Source organism: Falco cherrug, chromosome 17 (genome assembly GCF_023634085.1).
Source record: "Falco cherrug isolate bFalChe1 chromosome 17, bFalChe1.pri, whole genome shotgun sequence".
Lineage (NCBI taxonomy): Eukaryota > Metazoa > Chordata > Aves > Falconiformes > Falconidae > Falco > Falco cherrug.
This window is the reverse complement of record NC_073713.1, coordinates 2,776,350-2,796,706: the sequence shown is the minus strand read 5'-3', so window position 1 is coordinate 2,796,706 and position 20,357 is coordinate 2,776,350. Positions and strand designations below refer to the sequence as shown.

General features: G+C 49.4%; 1 protein-coding gene across 2 annotated transcripts in view; it reads right to left on the bottom strand.

Annotated features, from left to right (window-relative positions):
* The window catches only part of B3GAT1 (beta-1,3-glucuronyltransferase 1), a 40,244-nt gene extending 21,275 nt beyond the window's left edge, over positions 1-18,969 (bottom strand). For both annotated transcript variants that reach the window (XM_005440217.3, XM_005440216.3), the window contains exon 1: positions 18,505-18,969. The gene's annotated coding sequence lies outside the window, so the exon portion shown is untranslated. The remainder of the gene's footprint in view (positions 1-18,504) is intronic.
* Positions 18,970-20,357: the final 1,388 nt, after the last annotated feature.

Below are 20,357 nucleotides of genomic sequence, written 5' to 3'. Positions count from 1 at the left end.
ATCCTCTAACAAAGCCAGAACATGCCCCTTGAGCATTCCTACAGGGCAGAGCCGTAAGGGGCAGCTCTGAAAAGCTTGAACACCTTGCCTAGGAAAGTGCTTTTGCTGCAAATGCACCATGGATGGAGAGGGGGTGGGAGGAAATGGCATGCCAAAAAAGCCTCTCAAGAGTCAATTCACAGCATCTGGCAAGCTGCCACAGTGGGCTGGCACCCATCAATTGCCCTGCTTGTTAAGGGCAGCTTCCTCCAGATATAGTGCTTTTACCTTAAGACACCTTTTCCCTGCCTCCTGCCAATCCAGACTCAAATTGTCAGCATCCTCCCGTAGGACAGGCTGACCCTCGGCTTTGTAGGATTGAGAACGGGCACCTTTGAGCTGGGGTGCTGCTCTGCTGTCTACCCCCTCCACACAGGGGAAAACGAGCAGGCTCCAACGATTTATGCATTGGTCTCTTCAGCTTCGATTCCTTTTAATTTGCTACAGAGCATTTAGCAGCTCCCTGGTCAATCATCTGTCACTGGTGCTCCAGCTGCCAAGGGCCAGCACAGCCCACTCGTGCCCCAGCAGAGACAGCCATCGGCTTTGCTCCACAGCCCTGCTGGGCTGGCAGCAGGGAGCTCCCAGGGACGGTGGGTGCTCTCTGCCGTGAGGAGCCTTGCACCCATGTCCTCGCGGGGCTGGCTGAACACTGAGCTCCTTTCGCACCGTCGGCAGTTGTGGGCTGCAGATGTCAATCAGGTACCCAGCACGCAGTGGCCGTAATTAGTGTTCCCTTCCCTATACACGGTGTGCTCCACGTGCCCAAAGAAACGCAACCCCGGCGTGGATCCGAATCGCAGATGTCGGTGGTTGGCTGGGGGGAGAATGCGGAGCCGCAGGCTGTGCCCTGACCCCCTGTTGCACACCGAGCCGCCCATGGCACCCACAGCATCCCAGGCACTCTGCTCCGCAGCAAAGACACTTTCTCACTGTTAATCCCTGAAGCGATTTCAGTTTATTGATGACCCTGAGAAGCCTGACTGAAGGACGTCATAAGAATTCACTTGGGGCTGCTGGGAGCTCGATGAAATCTGGATCCCGATGAAGTATTGCAAGTGTGTTCCCTCTCAACACGCTAATGCAATTGAGGGCCTGGGTGCAGGGTGACGCCAGTTCTCAGTGTAACAAAGCCATGCCCCCACCTCAACCGTCACGTGTTAAAGCTGCAACAGGTAAAATCTGTTTTCTCCTGCGAACATCATCAGATAGGAAATAGATGGTTGCCTGTGAGTTTACACCACTTCACTTGGGCTGTGAAGTCACGGCTTCACAGCCCAAGACAGAGGGCTTGCCCTGCATCCAAAAAAATTTGCTATCAAAGCCAAACAATGATTTTTGTTGCTGTTTATGGCACAAGTGAGGCTAGCCAAAAATTAGTCTGGGGAAAATTATGCCCCTCCTCAAGGCGTTCACTCTAGCCCTGTCCCATCACAATGCCACTCTCCTTTTCCCATGGAAAATGTTCAAAACAAAACGTGGCTTTGTTCAGATTGTCAATTTTTAGGCTTCTGCTGTCTTCTCCTCCACAGGGAAAACAAGGAGGAGGAACAAATTTAAGCACGAATTGATAAAAAAGACCAAACTATTTTCCACCTCAGAAAGTATGCTTCTTTTTTTCAAGTTTTGAAAAATCAGGCAAAAGACACAAATCACCAGCTCGAATGTAAGCGCTCTGGGGGTTAAAATATTAAAACCAAAAGTGTTTTGCCTAGTTTGGAAAGACTTTCCTTGGCAGAAATGTATTTCGATGTGCTGAAAGCAGAAGGGCGATGCCACATGGTGAAAGATTTCGCATCCTCCGGCAGAGGGCAATGCTGTCAAGGCATGACAATATTAACAGGGCACCCATCTAACAAAAAAGCTTTAATAAATCCTGGAGCCACGTGTTATTAATATAGTAGATTATTAAACAGAGAAGGTTCTTTTTTTAAATCACGTTAATTGGCGTCAGCTCGCACACTTACCGTAGGGAACACTGATTTGATCTGCAAGATGGCTTACAGTCAGTTTTACCTTCTTCCTTTGGGGCTGATCAGCCCCAGCATCATTACTCCTCGGTTTTCCCACTCTAAGCAGCAGTGATTTAGACCATGTGAAACTAAAGAATTGCTTGAGTTGAATTTATATATATACCTGTCGCTGGAGTAAAAATATTGTCTTGATGTAAGAAAAACACACACCAAAAACCCAAACAAACATACCAAACACTTGTATTACAAACCAGCCAGGAAATAACAAACAAACACAGCCAAATCCTACAACAAAAGCTTTACAAGGAAAATAAACACCTGTACTTCAGGATACAAAGTATATTCTCACTAATAGCTTTTCCCCTTGGGCAAAGCACCCCTTAAACTTAAACACAGGGTTCCTTTCACCTTTGCAATAGCAAAGGTTCTGATCCCTGCTGGAAACTGATGTAGGAGCGGCACGAGCCACAGCAGGTCCCTCCGCTTCGCCCACCTCGGTGCACCGAGCAGCTGGACCACAGCCCCTGCGACCCAACAAACCCTCCTGAATTCACATCCAGGCTCACACCTGAGCTGGTTGTCTTCTGCAAAAAATGACTGCAGGCATGTGAGCGTGCCACTGTCACGCCCATTCTTCAGATGGGGAAACTGAGGCACGGGGTAATTACGGCTCTCCCTTGCAATCACGTGGCACAGCAGGCACTGGGGGTGCTGGGTTCCCCCCCCGCGGGGACACCGGTGGCTCCTGGTGCTCCATGCATACATCGCATGGCAGGAGACAGGCACAACAAGCCTCTGTCTAAGATTTTGGTGTTTGGCAGAAAAGGCTTGTAAAGCACGGGCTAAAAATAAAGGTAGTAATAAAAGCCTCTTGCTCGTTAATTACTCTGTAAGCCATTACTGCCTAAAACCCCCATAACTTTAATGGGGGCTATTATAAGTGTAGTAGCAAAACTGTGGAGCTAATTACTGTTTAGTTATTAAGCAGAACGTAGCCAGAACTGAGTAATGAGCGTGCAGACTTGCTTGTTCTTCGAGGATTTAATCAGGGGTGCTAATTTCAACCTCAGATTCTCCCGACTGCCGAGAGAAAAGGACAGAGGGTTTACAGCCCAGCCCCCCCCCCCCAGAAAGCTGCAACCGCCGCGACAGGCAACGCACCATCCTTGAGCTACAGCTCATCTGTACAACGTGAAGCTTGAACTGCAAGTCAGGAAAGGGAGTGAGAATGATTCAGAAATGTTTCAGACCACCGTTACCAATCTGCCAGCTAGAGGAGAACCGGATTCATCCTCAGGAATCAAAAATGAGCTAATGCAGACTGGGTCTGTGATGGTAGGTGAGGGTTTGCATCAACTCTTCACCCAGCATTTGTGTCCTTCTTTTAAAAAATTAGAATAATTCCTGTGGCCAAAAACAGAGAAATAACAACGTGGTTAGTTGCTTTTGTGGTTTTTTTTTGTTGTTGTTGTGTTTTTTTTCCCTCTCCCCTTCTTTCTTTCTTTCTTTTGTTTTCTTAAACACAAAAATTAGAAAATTCAGGAATATTGGAAAAGCCTGGAAAGGAAGCTTAGTTTTAGGAGGCTGTTCTTCCACTCGATACTTTTGTCCAGCTTCACCTGCAAACCCTAGGTCTGTCACTACACTTGCCTTGGCTACACACGCAGGGGCCACCTTGCATTTTGCAAGCTGTTAGAAAAACGGAGGCGCAGAGACTGCAGAATTTCCCCAACCTTGCAACAGTTGAGGCAAAACCTGACCTACTCTACCCTTCCAGCCCTGAGCCCTGTTGCAACAAATGGGATCAAGAACACAGATTATCTCACGGGAAAAAAATAATATTAACCAAGCTTCTCAGAACAACACTTAAAATTTAAAGCAAGCATGAGCAAAGTGGATCAAGGGAGCTCAACACAAGCACAATTAGCTTCTGTAACTTATTGCCACAGGATACTAAGAAGAACAAGAACTTAACAGGATTCGAAAAAGGATTAGTTGTGTATGTGAATAAATTGCATATCCAGAATTAGAATGAACCACCCACCAGTTTGGAAAACATATAAACCCTTGAGTTTCAGAGCTTCAGCCAAATTTTAACAAGCATCAGAAAGTTGTTCAACTTCCTTTAAGGTTGCTTCTGGGTGAATGCTGAATGAGCGCTGGGAAAAAAGTGCTCCAACAAATAGCTCATTTAAGGGCCTCTCCATCAAGTTGCCTCCAACTGGTGACACGACACCTTAATTATCTCCTTCGTACAGCTCAGGCCACACCAGCATTGTCAGAAACAACCATATTTCCAGACACTCCATTTCCACCTCTGTGGTCTGCATTGCACTGCATATTTTGTGCGCCGCTGACTTCTATAGATTTTTAAAAGTGACATTAACAAAGGCTGACCCAATTTCAACGTGATTGGACTAAATTCCACAGCTCCATAATAGGCTTTGCATATGCTTTGTCCAAAGGGTTTGAAGACACATGCTTCCATGTGGTGCTTCATGGAAGAGAGGCAGCAGCCCGTACGGAGCGAGTCCCACCAGCAGGCCAGCGAAGGCCACTGTTTCGGGATGTGCAAGACTGAATCACTGAGCCAAACATGGCAAGCTAACGCCAGGCTCCCTGTGGACTTGCCTTTCTCCACCCAAGGAAGTCTAATAAGTCAAATGTGTGACGTACCCGGGTGATGAAGGAACGGGCACAGCTGTCAGAAGAAAGACTGTGACGCCTGCTAACGCTGTAGTAAGGATTACCTCCCCACCATGTGGTTCACAGCTTTTGTTGTTAGTGGTTGAGAGAAGCCTCAGGCTTTTATATACTGTCTGAATTAAGGGTGTAAGGATTCTGTAGGTGCACCTAGAACCCTGGGCTGGTGGGATATGCTTGGGGCTGCCTCCCATTACACTGGCACCCGGGAAAGTTCACAAGTATGGCCATCAAACATGAAGGGCTGTGCCCAGCAAGACACAAGCCCTATTTTATCTCCCAGCTGGCTCTGCAGTATGTTCCCGTTCCCAGACCCGGAGATGAGACTGCTCACCTCCCACATGCTGTTGCCTCTTGACTGGCTGGGGAGATGAGGCTGGGGGAGCGCAGCAGAGCCCACCTCCCCGCTCGGCTGCAGGCAGGGCACGGAGCAGGTGCCACACACCTTTCAGCATCAGCTGGAAGGTAGCTCATCAGCTCTGGACCTGAGACCTGGCTTCATAGCCATCAGTACGTACTTTTAATTACTGAGTTCTTCCCTACCCTGGAAAAAAAAAATTAATCCTGCTATAGAGTTATTAATAACCTGATTATAATGCATAAAAAAGGGGGAAAAAGAAGCCTTGCTGAGCTAGTGAGCGAGCTAGCCCTCTGCCCCTGCAGCACGCCACCACTGGGCACCTTGAACACCTTAAAAAGGGATTTAGTTTTTAAAAGTGTATTTTTTCTCTTTTGCAATAGCAAACATCAAGTATCTTAAACATGTGTTTTTTGAAGGCTGAGGAAAAAAATATGCAGGCACCCAAATTCTCTGTTACTTTTGAAAACACCAGCTGTGGTAAGCACAAGTGCCTGAAGATGCCACTGAAGTAAAAACTGCTTTGCAGGAGCTGTTGTCAGAGTTGTTTGACGGCATGCACAATGCCCAGGCTTCAAGGTGCTTGGGACAGGCAGCGAGGAGCACCCATTGCTGTGGGAGCACAAGGGTGCTGTTCCTGCTTAGGGGAGGCAGAGTGCTGCTAGCACGCTGCAAATTCACACACGGCTTCTCCTCCGCACTCCTCCCCACAACGCCACTTCCAACACGTGCTGCTCGTGAGGCAGCTGTGCAAGCCTGGAATTAGTGCCTTTGTATTTCAGAGGCACTAAGAGCAGCCATGCAGGTAATTCATGCTGAAGAGCTTCTGAGCTATAAATTCACATAAAATTGTCGGCCTTATTGCAAACCACCTTTTCACTGCAGACAAGCCTGCACCAGGGTCAGGGTTCCCAGGTCAGCTGCTGCACCCTACTCAAGTAGCCTGTTCAAGAGTCCTTGTCAGCTGCTGCCCTAGCAACAAACACTCCAGCATCATAGCATACCCCAAGGCTGCAGAAATATATTTATATCGTAGCATCAGTGCTTGGCAGGACACAGTCACAGAAGTGTTTCTTGCAGGTTTTCTCTTCTATGGCCTTGCGGGACAGATCTAGCAAAGACGCAGCATGGCACTCATTGCTCTCAGTTCCCTGGTTAGCAGTCGGTCAAGAAATCATAGCCAAAACCATTACACCAACCTACGGAGAAAATCCCCAGCTTCCATCCCCGTTAGAGGGCTTCTTTAAAGAGATGAGGCTCAAATCCTAAGCCCCACTCAGTGCTGTGTGGTCAAACAGGGCACAGAGAGTCCGACAGCCCGTGACCTCTGCAAAAGTCACTAATGGGACTGAGGGATTAACATTGATTCTTTCATGCTACGGCATGGAAAGGGAAGGGGGGGTGGTGGTGGATCAGGAATGATAAAGCAAATGCCCAACTATAATTCAGCAGCTTACAACACAATCAATCGCTGCTTGCAGTTCTGCAGTCCATTAGTACAGCCACAAACCTACACAACCTTCTCCTTGAAAACAGGAAGGTCATTTTAAAATTATCCCCCTTCAATTTCTGGTCCCTTCCAGGGTCTCTTAACCCTACTGTGCCTGCTGAAAGGAAGCGCACAGGGCCTCCGGTGGGGTACTCGTCCTTCTTCCTTCACCTCCTTTTGCCACAGTGAACACGGAGGCTCTTGCCTGCCGAGGAACCTTTGACGTGTCAGAATAACACGGCCTGTCTTCCATTTGAGAGGCATTTGGAAGGAAACTATTTCTTTTCTTCTACTAGCATAAAAATCCCGTATGCCAACCCAATAAACCCAGGGCTGTTCCAGCATTGCCCGAGGAGGTGAGATTTGGCTCCTGGTTTGTCTCTTAGTGGGAAAGGCACGGGCTAAATCTACCAGTTTGTCCAGCTTCCAATCTAAGCCTGGTTCGGACTCTGGCTTTCCCCGTGGCTTAGTTTTTTTGGCTCACCTGCACCTCAGCTTGCTCTAGAGGTGAGATGAAAATAGCTGCCTGCTTTTGGACAGGAATCACAAGGCTCAAGTAGCTCACAGGCTAAATACAGAAATGGCACAGGCACTGATGCCTGAGGTGCTGGCAAAGCACGCTCACACCAACCTGGCGGCCTGGTGTGCATGCCTGGGGAAGGTCATTTCTCCTAATTTTAGAATCACCCAAGGGCCAAACCCAGCCCAGATCTTTTCCATATGAATAAGAAATGGAGAAGCCAAACAAAAGCTGGAGACAGAATTAAGCCAGCACTTTCACAGCCCAACTCACAAAAGCAGTGAACAAGCAGCTCACACAGGGAAACAGGCACCTACGAGTGCCTCTCCCTGCTGCCCAGCTTCCCCACCTGTACCACTCACCAGCCCCTGCCACTTCCAAGACCATCTTCACCACTTGCAGAAGCTTGACCGGCTTGGCCAAGCACCATCCTGCCACCAAACTAGTTGGGACATAAGGAAATATTCCCTCTGGCCCGCAGAGTGTCTCAGCGCCAGGGAACTCTAATCCACAGGTGGCCGAAAGCATGCACGCGTTATCTGTCACAAAGAGAGACACAGGCACGACTGACGGACAGACAGACTACCCTGCAGGGTTTGACTTGCAAGGTGAGGAGCGAGACAAGTCCTTGGGGAGCTCTGAGAACCTGGAGGGTTTTGTAATGGCTGCTCTAAGAATATTGTAATCATGCAGTAATTATGGTGCATCTCAAATCAACCAGGTAAATTACATCCTTATTATTACGACTGTCACCAACCTTGCCTGGCAGGGACAGAGAGGCAGGCCATCCCTTGCCCACGGAGGGAACAGAGTTACGTTGGGTTATCAACAGAGCTACGGCACAGACCCATCACACTCCCTTCAGGCCTGTTCAACCATGCGACGACAGCCTGGTAGCTTCCTCAAGTGACTAGGACCACATCTGTACTTTCCTAGGCTGTATTTCAATGTACAACACTTAATTAGTCAGGTTGACTTTACCTTCTTTTAATTAAACAAATATCTTCAAGCACAAGAGCAGCCCTTGTCATTTGATTGGAACTGTCAAGTCTTTCAAATGTCATTCCTGCAGATGACTAATCTTTAAAAACAAGACTTACTAAACTCTTTGACTATGTTGATAATGAGCCAGAATAGTAACGATGGTCGAGACAGAGAGGGAGAAATCAGCGCTGCCGGGACTCAGAAGGACTCAGAGCTGCACGCAGCTCTAAAGCCTTTTTGCAGCTCGAGGGACTAGGGCGTCCTGGCAAATGCAGAATGCAGGCTACGAAAATGGGGGATGCAGCACGTGTGTGAGGACATCTTGACACACTTGCTCCTTCGAGTCGCTGTCATGTTGACAAAAAAGAGAATTTCCTCTTTCAGGCTCTCTGACTGTGGTGATTTTCTCAGCGCAGACTGAAGACCTCGTTTCATTCTGCCTCCTCTGCAGGCTCCCTTTTGAACCGGTTTCCCCGGACTCCCTGATCCTCCACCTTCCCACATCCACCCAATGTAACGCTGCTTTGGGAAGCATCCCAAGACTTACAAGCTGAACGTGCGCCATAGCGTTAGCGGCTGAGGAGTGCATGTGCTGGTCCCAACCTGAATGCAAACACTCGCCTATCCCACAACCCCTTTCCCCCGACAACCCGGGGTCTCAGCCCTGGGTTTGCTGCACAGTTCACAATTTGGTCTGTAACAAGAGTGATTCAGGCTGTTGGATGAGTTGTTACTCCAGCAGCCAGAGTCTCTTCCCATTAGAGCGGTATGGTACGAGGTGCCTGGGCGAGACAAAAAGGACTGCCAGGCAGAGCACCGAGCACACGGACAGGGATGAGAAACAATGTTGGCAGCATTATTAAAAAATAAATTGGAGGAAGAAAGGAGGTGTATGTGTGGGGTGACGGCTTCGGAGGATTGTAACAAATCCTTTGCCACCACAGGCTTCGCGGCTGTCAGATTTCCCAAAGCCAGGGGACGGGGCAGTGGCAGGGGGACAGCTCAGCGCCCCTGCTCTACAGGACAAAGCACCCCTCCCCCACACAGGTCCTTCTGGTGCAAACCCCAGAAGTATTCAGCAGCAACAGGTTTACTGTGTGCACTGTTTTCCTGACCCCAGCACCTCTTCACACGATTACGGTGACAATAACTCCGGTATCCTCACAGTGCCATGGACAGTTGCTCCTGCACAAAGGGCAGAAATTGGCAGCTCCCCCTCCTGCTGTCCTTTGGGCTTTTTTTATAGAACGGCACCTTTTATTGCCGTTTTTGCTTCTTCCTGAGGCTGGTCTGCCAGGCTGGAGGCAGAGATAGTATCCACACCTCCAGCATCCAGACAGCTCCACCTTGCTGCCAAGGGATTCATTTTAGAGTAATTTTATTCACAGTTATGCCTGCCAGGCCCCCTTCTCAATGCTTTTGGCTGAGCACTTGGAGAATTTCAGAGCTGAACTAATAACTTAGAGTAACTAACTCTGTCTAAAGTAGATGTGCCTTCAAACCGAGCCACGCAACGGTGGGCTGAACAGGGTGGCTTCAACAGGCTCTTTGAACTGTCTCCTGCCACACCTGAATCTCACCGCTCAGGCCAAGCTAGCATATTCTAGCTTCCCACCGCCCAAAGAGCCTACCACTGCAGGGACACCTCACGCACATGCAGGTAGAGTTGTCCTGGCCCCCACCCTTACCACTCAAATTCCACCCAATCTTGTCAGTGCTCCTAATCCCACCCTTACCACTCAAATTCCGCCCAATCTTGTCAGTGCTCCTAATTCTAGCATTTGCAATTTTTCCCCAGTAAAAATAATGCCAGAAATGAGCTCATCTAGCTGACAAACAGAAACAAATACTTTCAAACCCTCACAGAAGGTCATTCCAGGAGCTGCACACTCTGAAAATGAATATGTTAGAGTCACGCCTTGTGGATGTGTCACTATTATAAGAAAGACACTGGAAGAATTATTCATTAGTAGTGACTTCTGTAGCTCTAATCTCCATAACCAGCTGCCGTTCATCCGAGTGGATCACAGCCCATCTGAATAAACCTTTGAATGCCCATACAACCCCACGTCACACAGCCAAAGTCAGCCTCTCCTGGGGCTTTACATCCCTGCAGCTACTGCAAGAGCTGAGGATAGGAAGGAGAGAATATTCCTGTACCTCACCGAGGCTGTAGGGAGCATGCAGACAGAGAGTGCCATAAACTGTCTGGCAGCCTTTCAAGGGTGGCAGGCTTGTGCCAGATTATACTTCTCTCTCCCAAATTAGAAGCAAAACGTGCCACTAGAAAGTCAGGTGAAACCTGTCTCTCAAGGAAGCAAGAGGCTGCCTCTCAGTACCACTGCGTGAGGCAGCATCTTAAAACACCCTGCTAATCTAAGCACAGCTGATGCCTCCCCCAAAAAGCCCCAGCTCTCAGCGTCCAGCCTTGCTTTGTGCTGTCCCAAACCTGCCTGCTTGCCCTGGCAGACACACATCACGGGTTGCTGACCCCCAGCAGAAACTGCGGTAGGATTTAGTCATAGCATCATTCTCCTCCCGTTCACATATTCACACCGAGCCCTTCATGGAGGCAGATAAGTGGCATCATTACAAACACGTATCTTCCTCAGCCCCGGAGCCCGAGCTGGGCAGTGGTCTATACTGACTGTAGGAGACATGAAAAGACCAAACAAGCACCCCCCCCGTGTTAGTCATGCCTGTTCACCATCCAAACACCATCCCTACACAGTCCTGCCAGGCTTCCAGCATCCAGCACGCTCCCAGTCCAGAACAGGACTGCAGCTTGCTCCGTATGTCTCACTCCCTCCTTCAGAGACCCAGCCCACTCACAGATCTGCTTCTCAGCAACCATCATGTGCATCTATTATTCAGAAGGAGTGTCAACTTATTCATGAATCAAAATAGGTTCCAGGTACTGCACTCAATCTCTAACAAAATTCCTCCTGCAAAGCTGCTCTTTTCTTAGCCTGGACTGAACCGAGAAGAGTGCAGTGCTGCTCTCACTTCGATCCCTCTGGAGGGCTTTACAGCTTTGTTACGGTGAGGGACAGGAGTTAACAACCTTGTCAGGCCGCTCCCTCATCATCTGGTTAATGTACCTCGTTAATGGCTACGGCACAATATCGCTCACCTCCTTCCTGTACACTCCACAAACTCCAACCTTTCCTTTAGGCTTGCAGTGACAGTCCCCCCCAGGGACAGGGGGATGGCAGGGCAAGGAGGACATGGGAAGTGACGTGGTGCCCACAGGATCAGTGACTTATCTAGCATGCTGTCACAGGCCCCCGCAGAGTTATCCACATACCAGGAAGGCATCTAGCTACAGCAGGCATGCAGGGGCTCACACAAAATAGCAAAGTTATGCTTCCCTTCCATTCAGTCTGAATCTGAGTGTGGAAGTGCTGGACTGCTCAGGACTGTGTAACAGCTGCCTTGGGTTGGACGATGGCTCCTACATCCAATGAAACAGTATGAATGATTTTTTTCAGTGCTGCTCCTCATCTACACGTACAAAAAATCCTTCCAGAAGTGCTACTCCTTTGCTGACGACGTGCAAGGCTGGATGGGCAGGCACAGAGAGAGAGGAGGAAGCAGGAGGAAACGTGCAAGCTCAGTGTATCTCCTGTTGCACTGTGAGCCACTCTAAAAATAAGCAAAGCACATCAGTGCAGACTGCAAAAAAGGCCTCAAATACTGCACTGGAGTGCTCAAAAACACTCAAAAAAAAAAAAAAAAAAAGTTCAGCACTCTGAGGTGCTTCTGTGTGGGGATGAGCTGAGGGCCTTGGGACAGTGGTATTATTGCCTACCATAGGACTGCTGCATCAATACAAGGGTGGCACTACGTTTTTGTGGTTGGATGGGGAAGACATGAGTTGAAGCTGGAAAAAGCTCACTTGGATGCACTAGCCAGAAGCACTGCAGGGCCACCAGTGTCTCAACAAAGCTCCAGGTTTACTCTCCGTCTCACCGTCTGTGGGATTCAGATGGAATAATCATAGATGGTCACCTAGTCTGGTCCTGTGTGGCCAGAGCAATGTCACTCCCCAGCACCTGCTGGCTTTTGCTCATTCCCTGAGAAGGTGGACTCCCCCAAGGACCTTCCCATGCAGCCCCCAGTAAGTACAGTCCTGGCCCTCACAAGGCCACCTGCGTAAAGAGAAATGCATTGGAACACATTTCTTCTTTAGCTTCAGAAGCTGCTAAACAGATGGAAAAACAAAGGATGAAGTCTAAGGAGTTTAGCCAGAACACTTCAGCACCAAGGTGGTATTTATAGACAAGCCCAGGGGGAGGTAACCCAGGCACCCACTCCACTGTCACACTGTGTTTCTCTGCAAGAGGCCATGGTGTGCTGCTCCGAGGCAGTGTTACTTGTGCAGTTTGCTCAGCACCCACACACATATGCAATCGGAGCCACTCATTTACAGCAGCACACAAAAGCGTCTTAGTCTTTGCTTTGTGCCACCAGGACAAGAGGACAGGGTATGCAAAACTACAACTTATCAAAAGTGGGATCCCTCTCCCACTGATAGTGATAGGAGTTAGGCTTTTTATTCACTGAGAGCTGGAGTGGGCCCCAAATCATGCTGGCATTATGTTATGATAATGCTGGAAGTATTATAAATGCTTTGCATGCCAGACAAATCCTCAAGCAGGCTTCCAAATCCCCTCAAAATCCCCACTTGCGTCTCTACATTCATCCATTCATGAAATCCAGAGCAGAGCCTCAGCATCCATCCTTTTGCTCCTGGTCTCTTTCCAGCTGAATGGAAGGTGAGGCAGAGTCGAGGTATTTCTTCTGGATTAGCCTTCTTTTGTCTTTCAGATGCCAAATCGGAGGAAGAAACTGCTAGGGCATTTAAGAATGACATCCAGCAAGGCAGCTGAGACAAATCCCATGCCCCTTTTTCCCATCAGAAAGTGAAGTGTATCTCATTGTCGATGAACTCTGGCCCCCACAGCCACAGTGGGCTGTGGCACTGGAGAAACTGGGGCTCTGCCACCCACACAACATAATGTGTGGCATTCAAGAGGCTGGAGGAGGGAGACCTTCCAGCTAGCCAGGAGGAGACCTTTGTGCTGCAGCTGCAGTTGTAGACATCTGGCTCCAGATGAATTCCCACTCAAAACAGGTTAGATGAGAGCTGCGCTGGCCTTGCAGGGTCCACCCGCAAGGACCTGGGGTGGGAGACACCCATCCCTGCTTCGGGCAGTGCCATAGGGGTAGATCCCCAGAGCAGAGCTTCCTGGCTAGATTCTTTTTATCATTAACGGGGAGAATTCATTTGGCCTGTTTTAGCTGAATGCCTTCAGATGAGATGTGCTGCACCCTGGAAATGCCTGTTTCTCTTTCCTATACCGCTGAACATCTGCATCTTCAGTGCACTTAAGCAAAGGGGTTCCCACCTTTCTGGGGGGTAAGCAGACTTTGTTCTCCAAGCTACACCTTTCAATTCCCTGTCCACTGGGCTTTGACAGTGTTCCCAGATGGCAGAGAGTGCAGAAGAGCAAATTTTTCTGACAGCCCAGCCCACTGGTCTAGAGTGCACAGGGCAGGAATGGAAGGAGAGTCTGAACTCTACTTTCCACATCGCATTAGCAGGGCACCAGCTGTTGCAATTTCAGAGAGGATAACCAGTCTCCAGCAGACACTGTGGAAGGAACTCAGGGGTCAGCGGACATCTCTCTTTTGTGGGTTCTGCAGTGGATGCATGTCTTTGCAACAGCCCAGAGCTGAACAGAGAGAATTCTCAATCATGACGTGAAGATGTGAATCCCCTCCCCAGAGATTTCAGACAGGTTTTTTTAGTGCCTTTCTGATGACTGTCCCATTCTAATTGGCAGAATTTCTTCTTCGGGTTCCCAGTCCTTGCCAGGGGACTCCCTACGTGATCACAGGCCAATCACCTTTCTCTTGTTAGCATTTGGCTACCCTTCCATCAAAACCAAGCATGCAGCATATTCTCTGTCTATCCTGTTTACTTACATGCTATGCTCCAGCGCAGAGACTAGATGTTCACAGCACCAAGGACTCTGGAGTATGAAACCACGTCTCAAGAACTAACAATAAATAGCATTCCAGGGCAGCATACAGGCTGGAGCTGGGCCAACAGTGACCAGTGCAGTAACACACCGTTTGAAAGCTAATACATCACCTGTTCTTAAAGAACAGCACAAGAAGCGCAGGAAGCTTTGTACAAAAGCTTAGCTCTTGTCCCGTCTTTAGGAAAATAGCACAGAGCAAGGCAGGAGGGGAATTTTGAGCACTTCCTATTTATTCTGCTGTCACTGCCAAGCATATCGCATTGTGTTCCCTATGGCTCATATGGGTAGGATAGCTGGAGGGGTTTCTCAGGTACTGCTGCAGCTGGCAAGTTGCTTAAAGGCTCCGTGGTACTCAGGCAGGACAGGGCATTTCTCAGACAGAAACACAGATACGTGTGCATCTGCACACAGCTGCACACGGGGAAGAACACACACTTCTATACACCGGCCAGGATGGAAACCACAGATTCACAAAGCTGCCTGTGCAAGCGTGCTCCAGGCACAGCACAGGTAGCCATAAGGTAGCTCACTGCACAGGAGTCATTTTATGAGCCTCTGAACCAATGTGCCTTGAAAAGTGTCACTTGGTACAATTAACATATCCGCAGATGGAGATGGTCAAGAACAGGAGGAGGAGTAAACTGGCTGAATCTGTGGGACAAAGCCATTAGCACTGCAAGGGACAGGGATCTGCTCCCTAGCGCAGCGAATTGTTCTCAGTTATTTCCTCAGCCTCTCGGTGCCTTGGTTCCCTGGAGGCGTGGAGTTCCCATTAAAAAATGTAGGAGGATATATTCAATAGTGACTAATATGCTGTATTACTTAGAGCACTTGGGGGTGGTCCACGTGTCTAGATTGGGATACGAAGATTAATTATGGGCCACACCCTATGATCTCCACTCAGCAAAGCCCTTATTAACTTCTGAAGGTGAATCCATCCCTGATGTCAACTTGCCAACCCAAACACAAACAGCTGGGGCTCACAGGAGACAGAGGGAGAATCTACCCTTGCTCTTCAGACCTTGGGCTTGGCAAAAATCACTTTTCTTGCCACCAGAGAAGCAAAACACTGGTAGGTAACCAATTCAGGATCTCCACAAGCAAAGCATAAAAGACAACATGTCACAGAGAACAGGGACCCATGAAAAAGACACTGCAGAGAGCCCTTCCAATGCCACTGCTTCACTTTGCCTTCAGGTGGGTTGAAGCCCCTCCAAATGCACCTTCAGCCCTAACCCCAAACAAGACTTACAGCTACAGCCCACCTAACTTTTCAAGGCTGCTGCATGCAGTGGAGGGCTGTAGAAAAAGTGGAGGGTGAGAAAGCCACAGAGAGCATCACCCACAGAGAAAGATGCTGACCAAGGCCTGCTGCATCCTCAGAAGTCAGAGATCTTGTTGTTAAGCCCTGGAAGCCAGGCAGCCTCTGGTGCTGCTCATCCTTGCAAGACAAAACGCAGTGATGCAAGAAAGGACCATATCCCTGTCTTCCTATGGATTCAAGGGTGTCCACTGGGTTTTGAGAAAAATCTGCTTTTGCATAACTTTTTTTTGGGCTAGTAGAAATAAAGCAAGGGCAATAGAGAGCAAAAGCATTGCAAAAGGCAAGTCTCCAAGAAACACTAAAAAATGAATTGCAACATTTGCCCTAGCATCCCTTAAAAGACAGTTCTTTTCATTTCCCAAGGTTTCTGCTGTTGCAACGTGAGGGTGCTGGAAAAGATTAAAAGGGCAGATGCACGGTTTTCCTTTCAGAAGGTATTCTTTTGACACTGAGCAGCTAGCTTCGCGCAAGGGGAGAGCATGTGCTTCCACTTAGTTACTGGAAGATTTCTTGGTCAGCCACATCTCCTAGCTACAGCAATTGTTTGCCAGAAAGATGCAGCATTTGTGAGCATGCTAAAAACCGACAAGGCCCTGCATGCTGGAGGCACACACTGTTCTTCTTGCCTCAGAAGGTGCACAGTTGCAAAGCAAAAGCCAGAAAGATGCAGAACAACGCTGCAGGTCAAGGGAGGAAAGAGCAAATCCAGGCATTGCTGTAGTTGACTGGAGCTCTGCGAGACACTGCTGGGATGAGCACAAAGCCACAGGAGAACAGAATGTGTCTTTGCCCACATATGCATGTGGCAGGAGACCTTTACCGATGCCCTCTCACTCTGCTGTCCTAGGGAATCGAAACGACACGAGACTTGGGTCCCCTCTCCTGCATCTTCCTCTGGTCAGCCCTGCTTGGAGTGAGCCAGCTCTCATTAAATCCGCTGCTACGTTGCTAACGACTAAGTTCACAGTACTCCAACAGAGAAGCTGACAGCGTTTCACTAGGAATGTCTGGGGTGCGTGTGTGTGTGTGCAGCGAGGGATTTATAACTCAGCTGCCTGAAATGGGAAAGTACTCAGAACCAACATCACAGATTTCATTTTTCTTCCTCTTTCACATGCCCATACATAATCAGCCAGGAAAATAAAACTATTGATCAGCTACCTTTCCATTCTAGTAGCGCGCACTGTCCTGCTGGCTTTGGCCATTTCCAGAGCTCTTGGCCCCTATTTCCCTCCCGGGAGAGAGATCCTTCTTTTTCACTGGCTAATTATTCAATTCTTTTACCAGAACATCTTCCATATTCCACAATACTTTAAAGCTGACACAGAAAACAGAGTTGGGTGCTACATACAGAAAGAAGATATTTTACCCTCCTTCCCCGAGTGCCTCCATTTTCCTACATCTTTTTGATCCTAACTCTGTCGGGTAAGCCAAGCAATCCCAGCTAATGTAACCTTCTAGCCAAATCTTTGTTGATTAATTTGCATTAGGGATCTCTGTACAGAGAAGAACTAATTACACGAACCAGGCAAGTAAGATGAATCTTGGGTGAGTTATGAGAATTACTCCAAAAAAAAAAAAGAATGTTTTGAAGCTCCCCTGTACATTTACACAGCCCTTCTTCCATATTTATGTGCACACACAAACGCACCCAGCCCCACTCATTTACACAAGTTAAGGACACCTCACTGTAGATGCTCAGGGACACTAACAATTTAGACAAGTACGTATGGACCCATGCAACAGACTGCATAGTCTCTTCCAGTCCAGAACATTGGACCATAAGCTCCTTAGATGTGCATACAAGCTCTTACGTCAATTGATGGCACACTGGGGCTCATGACTTTCTGCACCGTGTGCACAAAACTGGGGACCTCTGACACGTCATTATATAAGCAACCAAAGCAAATGCTTCCTAGCCCCATGCCAAGACCCACCAAGAACCCCCCGAAAGCAAGAGGAGGAGAGGGTATCTGATGGAGAGCACAGAACAAATGGATATTGCAGCAGCAAGATCCTGCCAAAGATAGTGAGGGCTGCCCAGCCAAGACCCCTACGTGCTGGGATTAACAGGATATGGGCTCCACAGCTGTAAACATCAGGTTCTCCACGGTGCTTTCCCAAACGTCTGGGCCAAGCCACCTCCCAATACTATTTGAAGTTGCACCTTCTGGTCTGACTGAGAGAAATCAGGACTTTCAGGTCTGCGACCCAGGAATTGAGTCAGCAAGAGGCCCAGCAGGGAAAAGGAAAGCATCATTTGTGGGTAGTTCCATCGATCACCACAGACTTGCCCCCCCCTCCAATCACTATTTTTCATCTCCACCCACTCCCACAACACAACACAACACAACACAGAGATCACTCCTCAGATGGCAAAGCATCGCTCAGCCATCTCCTATTCCTCCAAAAAGATAGCACTCTGAAAGCTTTTCTCTTTAAGCAGCCTCAAAGTTGGCTCTCGCCACTGCTGGCACGAATGAAAGGGATTTCAGTTCCCCCTCCTACTAAATCCCATCCCTTTCTGTTGCAAAGAAAAGACAGAGGATGACCACGGGAAGAGAAAAGCAACTCTCTCAGATGCCTCTCACCTCCCTCCCATCTTTCTGCACGGATGCACCGGCGGGCTGGAAGGGCGCTGGGCCATTGTAGTCCCCACGCAGCTTCCCCCAGAGCTGCGCTCAAGCCCACGAGGGGAGCCCCAGAGCAGGTGCAGGTCTGGGGGGGCAAGGCTGGGAGCACAGTGCTCCTGGAGGCAAGGCACAAGTGTATTTCCCCACGACCCAGCCAGCCCTCCCCAGGCAAAGCAGCTTGGTGTCCTCAGGCACCCAGCCTGAAAAAGCGGGGGCCAAGTGATCTCCAGCACTGCAGCCCCGGGACCCATTCTGCATTCTTTAAATACGCTGGGAGGGGTAGAAAAATCGCTTTGGAGTCTTTCCTGCTTCCTCCCACTCTCTGCCCGCTGCATACACACATGCACACACACACACACCCAGCCCTGTGCATAAAGGATCTCTGTCCTGCTCAGCTCAGCCATGCAACGCCGGCAAGAGGCAAGAGTTACCTTATTCCCATAGCCTGAACCGCCTTCTCTCTCCATCGTGGCTGGGAAGCTGCTCCCATTCATGCTTTAATCCTTGGGAACAGAGGCACGATTCAAAGCGGCTGTTCACCCACTGGAGTGGGCTCCCCCCAGCAACCTCCTCCTCCTCCTCCTCTCCTCCCTTTTTCCTCGTTTGTTGGGTCCAGATTTTTTTTTATTATTATTATTATGTATGCTTTCTTAATCCAGGCAGCAACCAAGACACTCCTTCATTGTCTCTCTGCCTCCTCCTTTCACTCGCAAAGAAACAGCATTCCTCCTCCACTGCCTCTGTGGACCTCCAGTTCCCCAGGTCTGCCTTTCTGCAGCGTGGCGTTAAGGGAAAGAAAGAGAGTGAAAGAGGGAGGGAGCGTGCAAACAGGGAGAGGGAGGAGGAGGAGGAGGAGGAGGCCAACGGGGTGCGGGAGGAAGGAGCCAGAGCGTGGCTGGCTGCTTTGTATCCAAAGCAGTGCTGACAGCCCCTTCCCTCCCCCCCACCAGAGAAGGACCTGCGCTGCTAATGGTCTGTACCAATTTATTCCACTTAGGCAGGGGCACTTCTCCCTGCGATGGGAGGAAAAGCCAGGGAAGGCTCTGAGATGGCCCCTTAAGGAATTGGTTCCTGCTCTCCTCACTCCACGGCATCACCCACTGAGTTTGCAGCCACAGGCTAAGGGAGACTATCTCCCAGCTTAGCAGGCAAACGCAAAGTGTGAGGCTAGGAAGGGCTGGACGTGAGAGAAGGGTCTTGCTGGTGAGGAGGCTCAGCACCTCTCTGGGAGAAAGCAGTCACCATATGCTTAGGTGGGAAGCAAGGTTCCTCTCAGGAAGGCAGGCGGAGTGAGCTCTGCTCCACTTTCTGCACACACGGTTTAGCAGAAGCATCCTCCACTCTTCGCTGTGCATGCCTCCGTGCCCGGACTGGTGGCTCCCCAGCCGAATCCACTTGGGCTTTGCAAGCAGCAGGTACCACTCGTTAGATCTCATGCAACTCCCCTTCTATCTAGCACCATGTCTTTCCACGGCCCCACTCAGCCATCCCTACCCAAAAGCGAGGTACGCCCACGTCCACCCTGGCAGCTGACTGTGGGGCTTGGCACTGGGCAAAGGACAGCAGGAACACTCTTCCCCCCCAGGAAGGAGGCTCTGGATGTGACCAGGGCTGCCTTTAATCTGGGGACAACTGCACCAAGCCCAGTGGGTGGACAGGACACTTCTCTGACCTTTAACGATGCAGCAGGACCCTAGGTGCACTCCCTGCCTTCACAGGGACCACTGGGAGGACACAGGGCTTGAAGGGGCTGAGGAAGTAGAGTAGAGATCTTATCTCCTGATACTGCCCTTTAATAGTTAACCCAGGCACGGCTGACTCATGCTCAGCAGCAGATCTCTCCAAGATGGCTGAACACCACAGTATATATGTCTCTGGATGCCACGCTCACAGCTGGATGGTTTAACATGAGCCAGAAGTCAGTCCTGAGGTTGGGGGTGAGTTACCTGTACCTGTCCTGCTACTGCTGCCTCCTCGCCTGCTTCCAGCCAGACCAACCTCCTCCATATACCACCATCTTCTGCCAGCTATATGTTCCAAAATGGACATGCACAGATCCACAGCTACAGCTACTCCCTTGTTACTCCTTCTCTTCCAGATCTGGTAAGGTTACAGTGCCATGGTAACCTCTAGGTGCAGACAGATTTACTTATGCTTCACCAAAAAAGGTACAACAAAGAAAACCCACAACCTTCCAGTTACTGTGAAAAGCTTCAGTACTCAGGGAGCTGAGGTCCATGTTGCGAAGGACTCTGTGATCTGCACCAGTGACTCCCACCATTTC